Source organism: Chenopodium quinoa, unplaced genomic scaffold (assembly GCF_001683475.1).
Source record: "Chenopodium quinoa cultivar QQ74 unplaced genomic scaffold, ASM168347v1, whole genome shotgun sequence".
Taxonomy (NCBI): domain Eukaryota; kingdom Viridiplantae; phylum Streptophyta; class Magnoliopsida; order Caryophyllales; family Amaranthaceae; genus Chenopodium; species Chenopodium quinoa.
This window is the reverse complement of record NW_018745003.1, coordinates 3,238,848-3,250,547: the sequence shown is the minus strand read 5'-3', so window position 1 is coordinate 3,250,547 and position 11,700 is coordinate 3,238,848.

The following is an 11,700-nucleotide window of genomic DNA, read 5'->3' as shown; positions in this document are numbered from 1 at the left end:
GTGTGCGCATGCTTAATCGTTCATGAATTCAGATTTACTACTCCCTCCGTAGTTTAGTACTATATATAGCATGCTCTTTCTATCATTTTGATAATGTCAAAAGGGGGAAGAGAAGAACAAACTCCGAAAGCTGGACTCAAACCGATTCCTCTTCAAGTCTTCATCGTTTAAGCAAAGGTATAAATTTCATAATTTATTAATGATGCAGACTTCTTAATACTTAGTTTATTTTACTGTTTTGTTTATATAATTAGTTTACTCAGTTAATGGTTACGAAATTTGCCTGGATGATTATTTTGTTTTAACCGAGTTTGTTTTTGTTTGTCATCATCAAAAAGGGGGAATATTGTTGAATTGACTACCTTATATTTTGATGATTGACTTACGTAAAACAAACTCCGACTAATGATGTTTAAAGAGTCTTGGTTGAACAGAAAATTCAGGTACAACAACTAAATGTTTCGGAGTAGGAACAAAAGAGTTTGGAAGTCTTGATGCAATATGCAAGCTTTCAAGATATCCTCACAGCTCTAAATACTTAGTAATTTCATGTACGTACTTGAGAAGCAAAGTGTTGGAAGGAACTAAGAAGAAACTCGAAGTTCCTGAAGGAACCTGAAGTTCCTGAAGGAACTTGATGATTAACTCAGAAAAGTTTTACGATTGATTTAAAACAGTTTTTTTAAACCCTTAAAATTAGGAAAAGATAAAATCAGTTTGAAAAGATGAATTTTAGAAATAAAATAATTGATAAATAATTCTTTATTTTAAATAGATAAGTTTGTTATTAAATAATTATTTAATTATTTTTATCTTCTAATAATTATTTATCTTTTAATAAATATCTTTTTAACTGATGATTTTGACTAAGCAAAATTCTGTTACCTTGTTTTAAGGAATCAAGTTGAGAGAAGTCAGGGAAACCATAACCCACAACTCCCTCAACGTTACTCTGACTATTTTAGTTATGATGAATGTGAGATCATGGGAGGAGTGGGAACTTGGTTGAGACTTCTAAAAGCTTTATATAAATAGCTTTCAACGCTGCTGTTTTAAGTGTGGAAAAATAATCTGAGTTTTAGAGCATAAAGTTTCTAAGTATTTTCAGAGTAGAGTTTTTTCCATCCTTGAGCTTCTTGAGTGCATTAGAAGATTCTTGTAATTGCTTTGTAATTGTGATTGGGGTTGTGAGAGTTGTAAAGTGTGAGACTTGAGAGAGTGCGCGCCCGCGCCAGGTAGGCGCGACCGCGATGAGAGTGCGCCTAAACCGCGCACCTCTCTGGAAATCAGCATGTTGGATGAAAGTGGGGGCGTGGCCACGCTGTCTGAGGCGCGCCCGCGCTGCTCTGGTGGCGCGACCGTGCGGGAGACCGCGCTTAAACCGCGCCCCTCACTGTCTTCTAGTTTCATTTGCAGACTTTCTCTGGAAGGAGCGCCCGCGCGTCCAAGTATTGTGTGGGGGAAATACGGTTTAACCCAAGCACCGTGTGGGGGAAATAAACCTCTTTAGGAAAGTGTTTACACGCATTTGACAGTGTATCAAGGTTTGAGACTCAAGTGGTCATCGTTTTTTTCATGTTCATTTTCATCATCATCAAGGATTGGAGTTGAGGCAAGTTTGTATTCTTTACATTAGTGTTTTCATTTGTAATTTTCTGAAATACATTGTATTTTTGGTGCTTGGTTGTAATACTTTGAATAGTATTTGGTTTGTTGTATAATTGATTGTTATTATACACAATTTAGGTTTTGTTTCCCACACAATTTTAAGTAATTCTTTGTTGTTTGAATTACTGTAAAACCTAACATGCAATGATATGGCGGATAGCCTCTTCTGGTGGCCAGCAAAGAACGGTGAATACTTTGTTAAATCAGGGTATTGGTTGGGGCGCCTTGGTCAGCTTGAAGATATGTCTGGTGAAGAAAATAAAGAGCTCTAGGCCCTGGTGTGGTGCAAAGACAGACAACCGAAACTGAATCACTTTATTTGGAAGGCATGTAGGGGTAGTCTGGCTGTAAAAGAATCATTGTATCAACGCCACGTTATTCAAAATGCAATATGCCTGAGTTGTGAGGTGGATGTTGAGTTAGTTTCTCATGTGCTTTTTGAGTGTCATAATGCAAAAAGAGGGTGGGATGGGAGTGAGTTTGCCTCCCTGATTCGTGACCTCCCTCATGAACCCTTCAGGTCTAGACTCCTTTGGATGGCGAGCAAAGTAGACAATGAGAAATTGGGAAGGATCTTAGCAATGGCGTGGGCCATCTGGTTCTGCAGGAACAAGCCAGTCTTCGAGAATCAGCAACCAGATCCTGTAATTATGGCAACAAATTTGGTGAAAAATGCAATTGATCATGCTAGCTATTCCCGCAATATCTCTGATCCAATTCCCATATTTTCTCCCCCTTCTGTTGCCTAGTGGTGCTGTCCTCCTGCAGGTACCATGAAAATTAATGTAGATGCGCATATAGCTGCATCATATGTGGGCTTGGGAGTCGTGGTTAAGGATTACCGTGGTACCATCCAACTAACAGCAACCAGAGTTCACAGAGGTGTATGGGAAGTGGAACAAGCTGAGGCTGCAGCTCTTCGTTATGGCTTACTGATTGCGAGAAGATTTGGATATACACGGGTGTGGTTCGAGTATGATTCTTTGTGTGTGGTGAAGCAGGCAAACAACAACGCACATGGAATGACTCCTATATTTGTGATATTTGATGATATTTCTCAGTTAGCAAGTTCTTTTGACCTTTGTTATTTTTCACATATCAAACGTGTAGGGAATACTGTTGCTCAATTAGTAGCCAGATGGGATACTCGGGGCAACTCTGAGCTTGTGTGTATGAATGAGCTCCCCCAAAGTGTTATTGCTTTGGCGGAGAGGCGATATGCTATAAAATTATCCCTAACGTTTGTTTCAAAGAAAAAACGTACTAACCTTAATAAGAACTAGTCCATTACACGATCCGACCGCGTGATAATTAGATTTAGTTAACGGAAGAGAAAAATTAGGAGACCAAACCATATCTAAATCCATGCATTGAATCCTTCCACTACCCGTGTTGAGGATTAGAAGGCGATTTGTGTAGTTCAACGCGGAATCGCGAAGGTGACGATCGATGAATTTTGGACTTGAAATTAGTGTTCCAAAAGACTTGCATACGCGTTTGAAGCGAAGAAGTGATCTTGTGGGTAATTTTGGGAGTATTTCGGAGAGAATTATATCAAAGGGAAGCATTGTTATGGGAAATTATTTTTTTCTTTGTCTGCAGCTGGAGTGGCCTATGTATATATATTTCTTAGATTAGGGTTTTGATTTTTTGAATTTTTTTTTTGTGTGTGAGAGATAATATCTATACAAAATTACGTAGTACTATATATATGAATAATTTACTAGGGATTTTCGAATCAAAGTTTTTGTTTATAATTATAGATTAAAAACTAGGTTATCCCCGTGCGATGTACGACTAAAATTAATTTTTTTTGTAATTATTTATGTTCAGTTGCATTAAATTTTATATAAAGATTAGAATCATATCATATCATATCACTAATAAATAAAGCCGGTCTCGCAGCCAGGCCCACGAGACAACGACACTTGGCATTTCAGTTTTTTGCCAAGTGTCGAGCCACGTAGGCGACAAATAGATATTATTGTGATTAGATTGGATAAATTTGTTTAGGATAAAAAAAGTATACATAAAATAGTTTATAATTCTTTTGAATTTTTTTTATCTTTTATTGACAATAGATTTTATTTATAGTAACACACCACATATTATAATTAATATGAATATCCAATCAACAATATAATTTTACTCATATACGAATAACAACGTAATTTTAATTATAAATATGGCCATGTATCATTGTATTTATTTTAGTCTACTATTGATGTACAATCAAAGCTTTTTAATAAGGTATTCTTCAAATTCAGTTGTAATATTTGTGTATGTTTGTGATTTTGTTAATGAAATCAAAGAAGTAAAAAACTACTAAAATTAGGACACAACAAAACTGTATAATACAAGAGAATCTTGAAGTGAATTCAAATCAATGTTAGCAAGGTCTTAGAACTTTACGGGTTTTACAAAGCCTCCAGCCCATTTACTAGCCATATATTATTACAAATGGTCCAATTAAGCCAATAATAAAAATATACTTCCTCTGTTTCTTTTTATTTGACACGTTTCTTTAGTCATGTTTGTCAGTGCACATATTCAATCGTTAATATTTGTAATAATTAAAAAACAAAAATTATAAAAAGTTGATATTTTGAAAACATATATCGTGACGAATCTAACAAGACCCCACATGACTATATTTTTTATTACGTATAAATCACAAAATACGGTCAAAGGGAAGTGTGTGAATAGTGGTAAAGTCAAAACGTGTAAAAAAAATGGAGGTAGTATAATCTGAACGTGTTAAAAATATTTTTTTACCGACACACTCTTCTTCTCACAAAATTATACCCCCTCTATTATTTTAGCGTCCCTTTGAAATTTAACACATATGTCGACATAAAACTTTGATAAACAATATATATATATATGTGTGTGTGTATGTGTGTGTGTGTGTATACAACCATTGGTCGTATTAGACCATCCAAGTGAATATAGTGCAACTTACAAAAATAGAAAATGATAACAAACGTGAAAAAAGAATAATAGATAGTATTTCTACTCTCTTTTTATATCTAACATTTTAAAAAAATATAAATACTAATAAAAATAATAATTACTGTTATTATTATACTTATAATTATAATAATAATACAAAATATGCCCACAAATAAGTACACTATTTAAAATGGGTATTTGTGGCAACGCCTGAGGTACGTACTAGTCACTAATAAATAAAGTCGGTCTCGTAGCCAAGCCACGAGATAGCGACACTTGGCATTCCAGTTTTTCGCCAAGTGTCGCGCCACGTAGGATTTAAACAAGTATTATTGTGACACATATGATGCTAAGTAAGCGCTTTGTGGATAGATTTTTTAAGTTAAAATTGTTGCATACAGTTTTTTTATCGATAAAATTCTAATAATTCATATAAAAAAAATTTATCATAGCTTTTAATAAATATCCTATAACTCAATTCTATTTCCATCATTAAATTCGTTTTAAAAATTTCTTTAAAATAAGATGCATTTATAATATATTTAATCACAAACTTTTATGCGTAGCTGGCCAACCCGTGTCACTAACTATTACAAGGATCAGAGTTACTTCGTTAGTGCTATAGGGGTTATTTGGTCAGTGTTATAGTGATTACTCAATTAGTGTTATAGATAGGGATTACTTAGTCAATGTTAGAGGTTACTCAGTTAGTATTACATGGATTACTCGATCAGTTTTATAGGGGTTACTTTGTCCGGCCAGATGGTATGGTTAGCCGCATACAAAATGCATTGTTATTTAATTTATTTTAAAAAAATATTAGAGAATCAGTAAAATAAGTTTTAAGTAGTAAAAATAACATTAGTTTGGTAAAATTGAAGTTCAATAAAAATAATTTCAAGTCAATAATAACATAAATATCTATTTACAAACAAAACTATACAAACTACACTCCACATGATATCGTATGTCCAAATATCCTATATTCTCATAACGAATTATTTGACCGTATTTAACATTCAAGTAAAAATGTTATCTTAAAATTTGATCAACCATTTGGGCATCGCCCGAGCACAAAACTAATAACTAATATATAAAGCTAAACTTTTAGCCAGTCTACGAGACAACGACACTTCGCATTCCAACTTTTCGCCAAGTGTCGCGCCACATAAGCGACAATTAATTATTAATATGACACTAAGGATTTATTTAAATATACTTTTTGTAGAGTAGGATAAAAAGTTAGATTAATTCAGTAGGATAAAAAAGTTATTTTGGTGTTTTATTTTCAATAAAATTTGGATAGATTTAGTAGGATAAAAAAGTTATTTTAGAGTTTTATTTTTAATAAAACTTTTGGTTTAGAATTTTATTTTCAATAAAGTACCAATATTTCTATACAAATAACAGATCCAGAGAGGTACAAAAGAAAAAAATAAAAATTCAAAGAGACTTGTTATTATATATAACCGTTCTCTTAAGTCTTAAGATTCAACTAGCCTTTCCTTAGGTGTTCAGAGAAAATGAAAAAAGATCACAGCTTTCGACAACCATTCTTTTTGGTTGTACATTATTACTTCTAATTTTTTTAGATTGTCAAGTAATTATTAATCCATAAAGTACCCATAAACGGACAAGTATGATTGTCAAGTGATTATTAGTCCATGAGTTGAAAATTCAAATAACATATATTTTAGATAAAAAAAATTATTTTAAAATTAAATAAACAACCCGGGCATTGCACGGGCACAAAACTAGTTAGATATAAAAATAATTTACAGTTAAGGATATATGTGAACCACAATTAGCACCAACGTTATCAAAATTATTATTTTAGCTTCCAACAATAAATACGTTGTATAGTAGTTTGTAGAAGCATCTATTGATTTTGTACTAATTCATAAAACAATTTTCAAAGCAATTAAAATAGAATAGCTCATGTGTATAGATTTGAAAAAAAAGATGATGTCAGCATGTTTTGTTTTAGTATTAATTAATAGATAGGAATGGAGAAATTTTATTTATTTATTTTTGAACTTTTTTTTTTATGATTGGCAAATATAGATTTTATTTTATGAAAATTATCAAATTCGAGTTTCTTTCAAAAATAAAATAAAATAAATAAATAAAAAAATATCAAATTCGAGTAGGATTTTATTTTGGGAGTTGAATTTTCCGTCGTGTATTACTTCTCTTTTGAATGATTCTTCCATGAATAAAGTTTAGTTCCTCGCTAGGGTTTGTTTCCAAAAAAAAAAAAAAGATCTACACACAAACTAAACACAAATTTTTGGTGTAGTATACAAGGGTTAAATCATTAGTATTATAGGGATTACTCGATCCGTATTTTTTTATTTTATTTTTTTCTATTAATGAGGTATTTATTATATAATTATAGAGTCACTTTTCAACTTTTTTTTTGACAGAACACTTTTCAACTTGACAGTACATAATATCTTTTAATTTGATCAACTCTAATGACATTTGATGTAGAGGGGATTTAATCTAAGGAGTTCGCGTCGGCACCCCAATATAAGGGTATCACCCTAGGAGCTTAACCAACTAGCTAGATGGCATCCACTTGATATATAAAATCAAATTATAAATATGTAGCACTAGCTATACGCCTATGATTGTTCAAAAAAAAAAAAAAGCCTATAATGTCGCAACTTCGCCTCCATATCATTTCAAGGGCCATAAAATAAATTATGATTAAAGTCCGTCTACATCAATTTTTTTATGTGGCATACCCGCTCTAAGCTTATAGAAATAATGAAATTAGGGTGGGCTAATCATCAAACTAATTGAAAATTGAATTAAGTACGTGATAAACCTAATTATTGGACTGAGCGTGTCAGGTCAAGGTTGGTGCGAGTCAAGTCAAAAGAGGGTCACATTTTATTGGGTCATAATCAAGTTAGGCCAATGCAGGTTGCAACTCAATCGCGGATCGATAATGAACGATCCAATAAACGATCAAGCAAAAAGAATAGATGGCAAAGCCAAAATTGCATATATATGATTGTGAAAATATCCATATAATTTATTTTACATTGTTTATCTTCTTTTCCTTTTAAATTGAGCAAATATATTGGCCCTAATTAAATTATTGGTCCTACCCAATATAGACCATGTCCATTAAGTTAGTCAATGTATGGCACACTTAGTGGCTAAGTGTTAGGAATTTAGGATTAGTTGTTTTAATAATTATCTTTTTCTTATAGGAAGACTTTTCAGTGGCTACTGAAAAATTGTGGCTATTGTAATTATTTTTGATCTCGGCCGTTTATTTTTTAAGACCAATCTTGTCCATCCATATATCCAATTGACTTAAAAATTTATATAAACAAAAAAACTGTTTTTCAATTATTTCACAACCAAAAAAAAAAAAAAAAAAAAAAACTGTTATTCACAATGGCCATTGTTATTGAAGTTTCAACCTTCAAATTGAAGAAAGTAAATGCTTTGTTTAGTCTTAAGTTTAACTCTTGCCTGCTGTTTTATTAACAATCAACATAAAATCAGAGTATCTAAGATCTACAATTTTTCCACCAAAATTATTAACTGAATCATCATCTTCGTCATATATAAAAACAAAATCGTAAACACAAAAATGGAAGAATATCAAATAAGGTACTATAACTATTGATTCACTTACAGTTACACTAGTCTCCAATTCTAACTTCGATCTTTTTTATTAGAACTAAGAATTATATAATTAGATGGCTAATACATTACTGAGTTACCGGGGAAGATGAATTCTGCGCAACGTATTCCTAAAGTTGAAACTAAACATCCTACAAACTGCATTTACAAATAGAGTGATTACTGGGAAGATTATCTCTAATTTGTTAACTCAGTGCTATTTGATGCAACTAGTTTTTTGGATTTAAAACTAACATTTTTATAAATTTTTATTTATTATTACTAGAATTATGTAGTCAAACAAATGAATGGCCATGATTTAAAATTGCATATCAATGGTCCAATTTTAAAGATTACAATGGCTACAAAATTATCGTGGCCATTGCAAAACTGTCCTTTTATTACAATTGGGTCAAAGTACGTATTTTCAGTTAGTAGAGTTTGTTAGTGGGATTTTGTTAGTGGTCCTTGATTTATTGAACATGATAGATCATGGGTTTAATGAATCCTATTTTTAAGATATTATTATTATCTTTTTCAGCTATATATTCAATCATATGTACTTGAGAATTAGTGTGTGAGATATAAATAACAGTTTGTGAGTATGTTGTTCACTTCTTTGATTCATTTTTCTTGTTTTACATTTCTATTAACAGCTTCAACAATTAACAGGTCTAGTCCATTGTTCGTAATCTACCGCCTTACTTTCGCTGACCGTCATCAGTTCATCTATCATTCAATTACATTCATTCTCCTCCAACTCGAATCGGCTCCTCATACTTGTCGCCTTGGCGGATAGTATAGACTAGATTGGATGGAAAAATAAGATTTCTTAATCATCATTAGTTAATGTACTTACGGAGTAATTATTGTAAGCATACTACCTTGCTACCTGGCGCAATTAACGAGGGGAACATGTTTGGAGAGACTAGATTGGATGGGAAAATCTAGATGTAATTAGTTGTTTATCATTGGTTTCTATACTCTACTTTTGACCAATTTAATGTACTGTCAATATATTATGCTTGTTAGATATGATGGGATCATTATTAGTTCATTACATGCATATTATTGTTAATAAAACGTTAGTATAACGTGACAAATAACTGGTGCAATAATTTCAATCTGAGAAAGATTTATTTCCATATCATAATAATGGACTGTTTTTTCAGATGATTAGAAGAACAAAATTAAACTTTTTTAAAAATTAGCCTCCATTTTCAATTTCAACTATGATGCATAATAGCCAAGTTATTGCTGCAAGATAGAAATAAATCAATTCAAAACTTTTATTGCCAAAAGTTACGTACAAAATATCCCAAATTTACAAAAATTTTGAGAGAAAATGAGCAGACAACTATAATTCGACGAGACCCTAAATGCTAAGTCTACCTCTAACAACTTCTGGATGGGCATAGCCCAGACCCATATTTAACAGTCGTCATGTTTGACTTCGAAAATGAGCAGACAACTATAGTGAATCACGGACATCCGTATTAATTGCTAAACACTGTACAAATCATCATGCATTTAAATTGCTAAGTATAGTTCAAATTGAAAATTATATTTCATAGTTTATCATGCTAGTTTCTACGTCTCTTCTTTCTAATTACTCATCCATCATCTCAAAAGCCACCGCACACGTATAAACTATGAAATGTCAAATGAATTAGTATGATTAATCACTTTCATTCTGAGCTTAGACGCCACATTTTCATACTATTTCTTCTAATTTATACTATTTCATTGTCGTTCCTTTCGAATCTAATGATGCCATAAAATGGAAATTAAACTATTTTTTTTATTTTTTATTGTTAGTTTACAATTGGCGGTAGATCAATTAAACGGAAATGAGTTGTTAATAATTATTCTTAAATATTTACCCTTGACCGACTGAGTAACCTCGGCCACACGGTGTGGCCAGCCTCTCATAAAAAGCACCGTTAATTAAATAAGGTACGTATATTAATTTCCTAAAACTAAAAAAAAAATTAAAAAAAAAAAAGAACGTATATATCACTTTGGGTGCTCAACAGCAAACATTGCCCATCTTTAGCGTAATACAGTACTTCATTATTCATTTTAATAACTAATCCCGAATTTTTAATGTTAATTGCTTGCTTCAGCATACTAATCCGTTTTCTTTGATTGCAATACAAAAGTCACATGTCATTAACAATTGCAAATGGGAATATTGATTTGCATAAAAAATACAAGTATTTAAGTTAAAAAAACCTCAAACGGAAACATTAAAAATGGGAAGTAATTTGGCACTACATCAATAATTGGAATACGAATTGTGTTAATTTAATGATCAATGATGTATTGTAATATAAAAAATAATAATATGCCTATATGAGAAGTAATAATATGAATTTTCAAACATATTATTGGTTTGAAGAGATGATTTTAAATCTAGATTTTTTTAATGAATATAAAATTTTAAATAATGAGTCTTCCTTGAGTCCTTTGGGAAAAGACAAAGATGAAGAATTACACCAAAATTTTCAGGAGGAACTTACCTACTAATATACTTTAACGATCAACTTAATGTTTCATTTGAGTTGATAAATCAAAATATGTACTTTTATTCTCATTTTATATTCACATAATTACATCGTACAATGCACTATTATTGAGTATTTGTTATTGTTGTCAATTGTCATTATATGAAAGAAAAGTGTAAAGCTTATCCTATTGTTATAATAGTTGTCTTTTATTTCTTTTTTTTTTAGGAAAAAAGATGTACATTTAATTTTTTTTTTTTTTGACTGGAAAAACATGTTTCTCGTATGTTAATATTTACATCGTGTTTTCTGTGTGGCCGGGGTTACTTAATCAGTTAGGGGTTACTTATTCTGGAATTACCCGGTTGGTTAGCGTGTTTTCTGTGTGACCCCTGACCGAGTAATCCATGGTCGAGTAACCCCTGACCGATCGAGTAACCCCTAACTAAGTAACTCTTGACTGAATAACCCCTGAGCAAGTAACCCCTGAATAAGTAACCTTAGCCACACGGTGTGGCATACACATACGAATATTAACATAATATTTATATTTTATGATGACGGGAATAAATGTTACTCACTTTAGGAATTTCCACCGTAAAAAAAATCTCCTAGTATTCTTCCTTTTTCTAACCTTTATAACAAAAAAGTTTTTAAAATTATAATTTTGATTATTTGTTTTCATCACATTTTTGTATTTTATTTTTTAATGGGTTATTTTATAGAGTAGCCCACAACGCATGTGGATCCGCCACTAACGGAGTACTAAATTGTACTATATATTAATTACAATAATTATCACTAAAAAATAAATACAAGTATCTAATAATGATTTTAATTATGTATAAGTGAACCTACGGTGACAGAAATCCAAAGTCAACAATAACATGCATGCATGGACCAACCCTAAACCTTATAAATAGAGGGT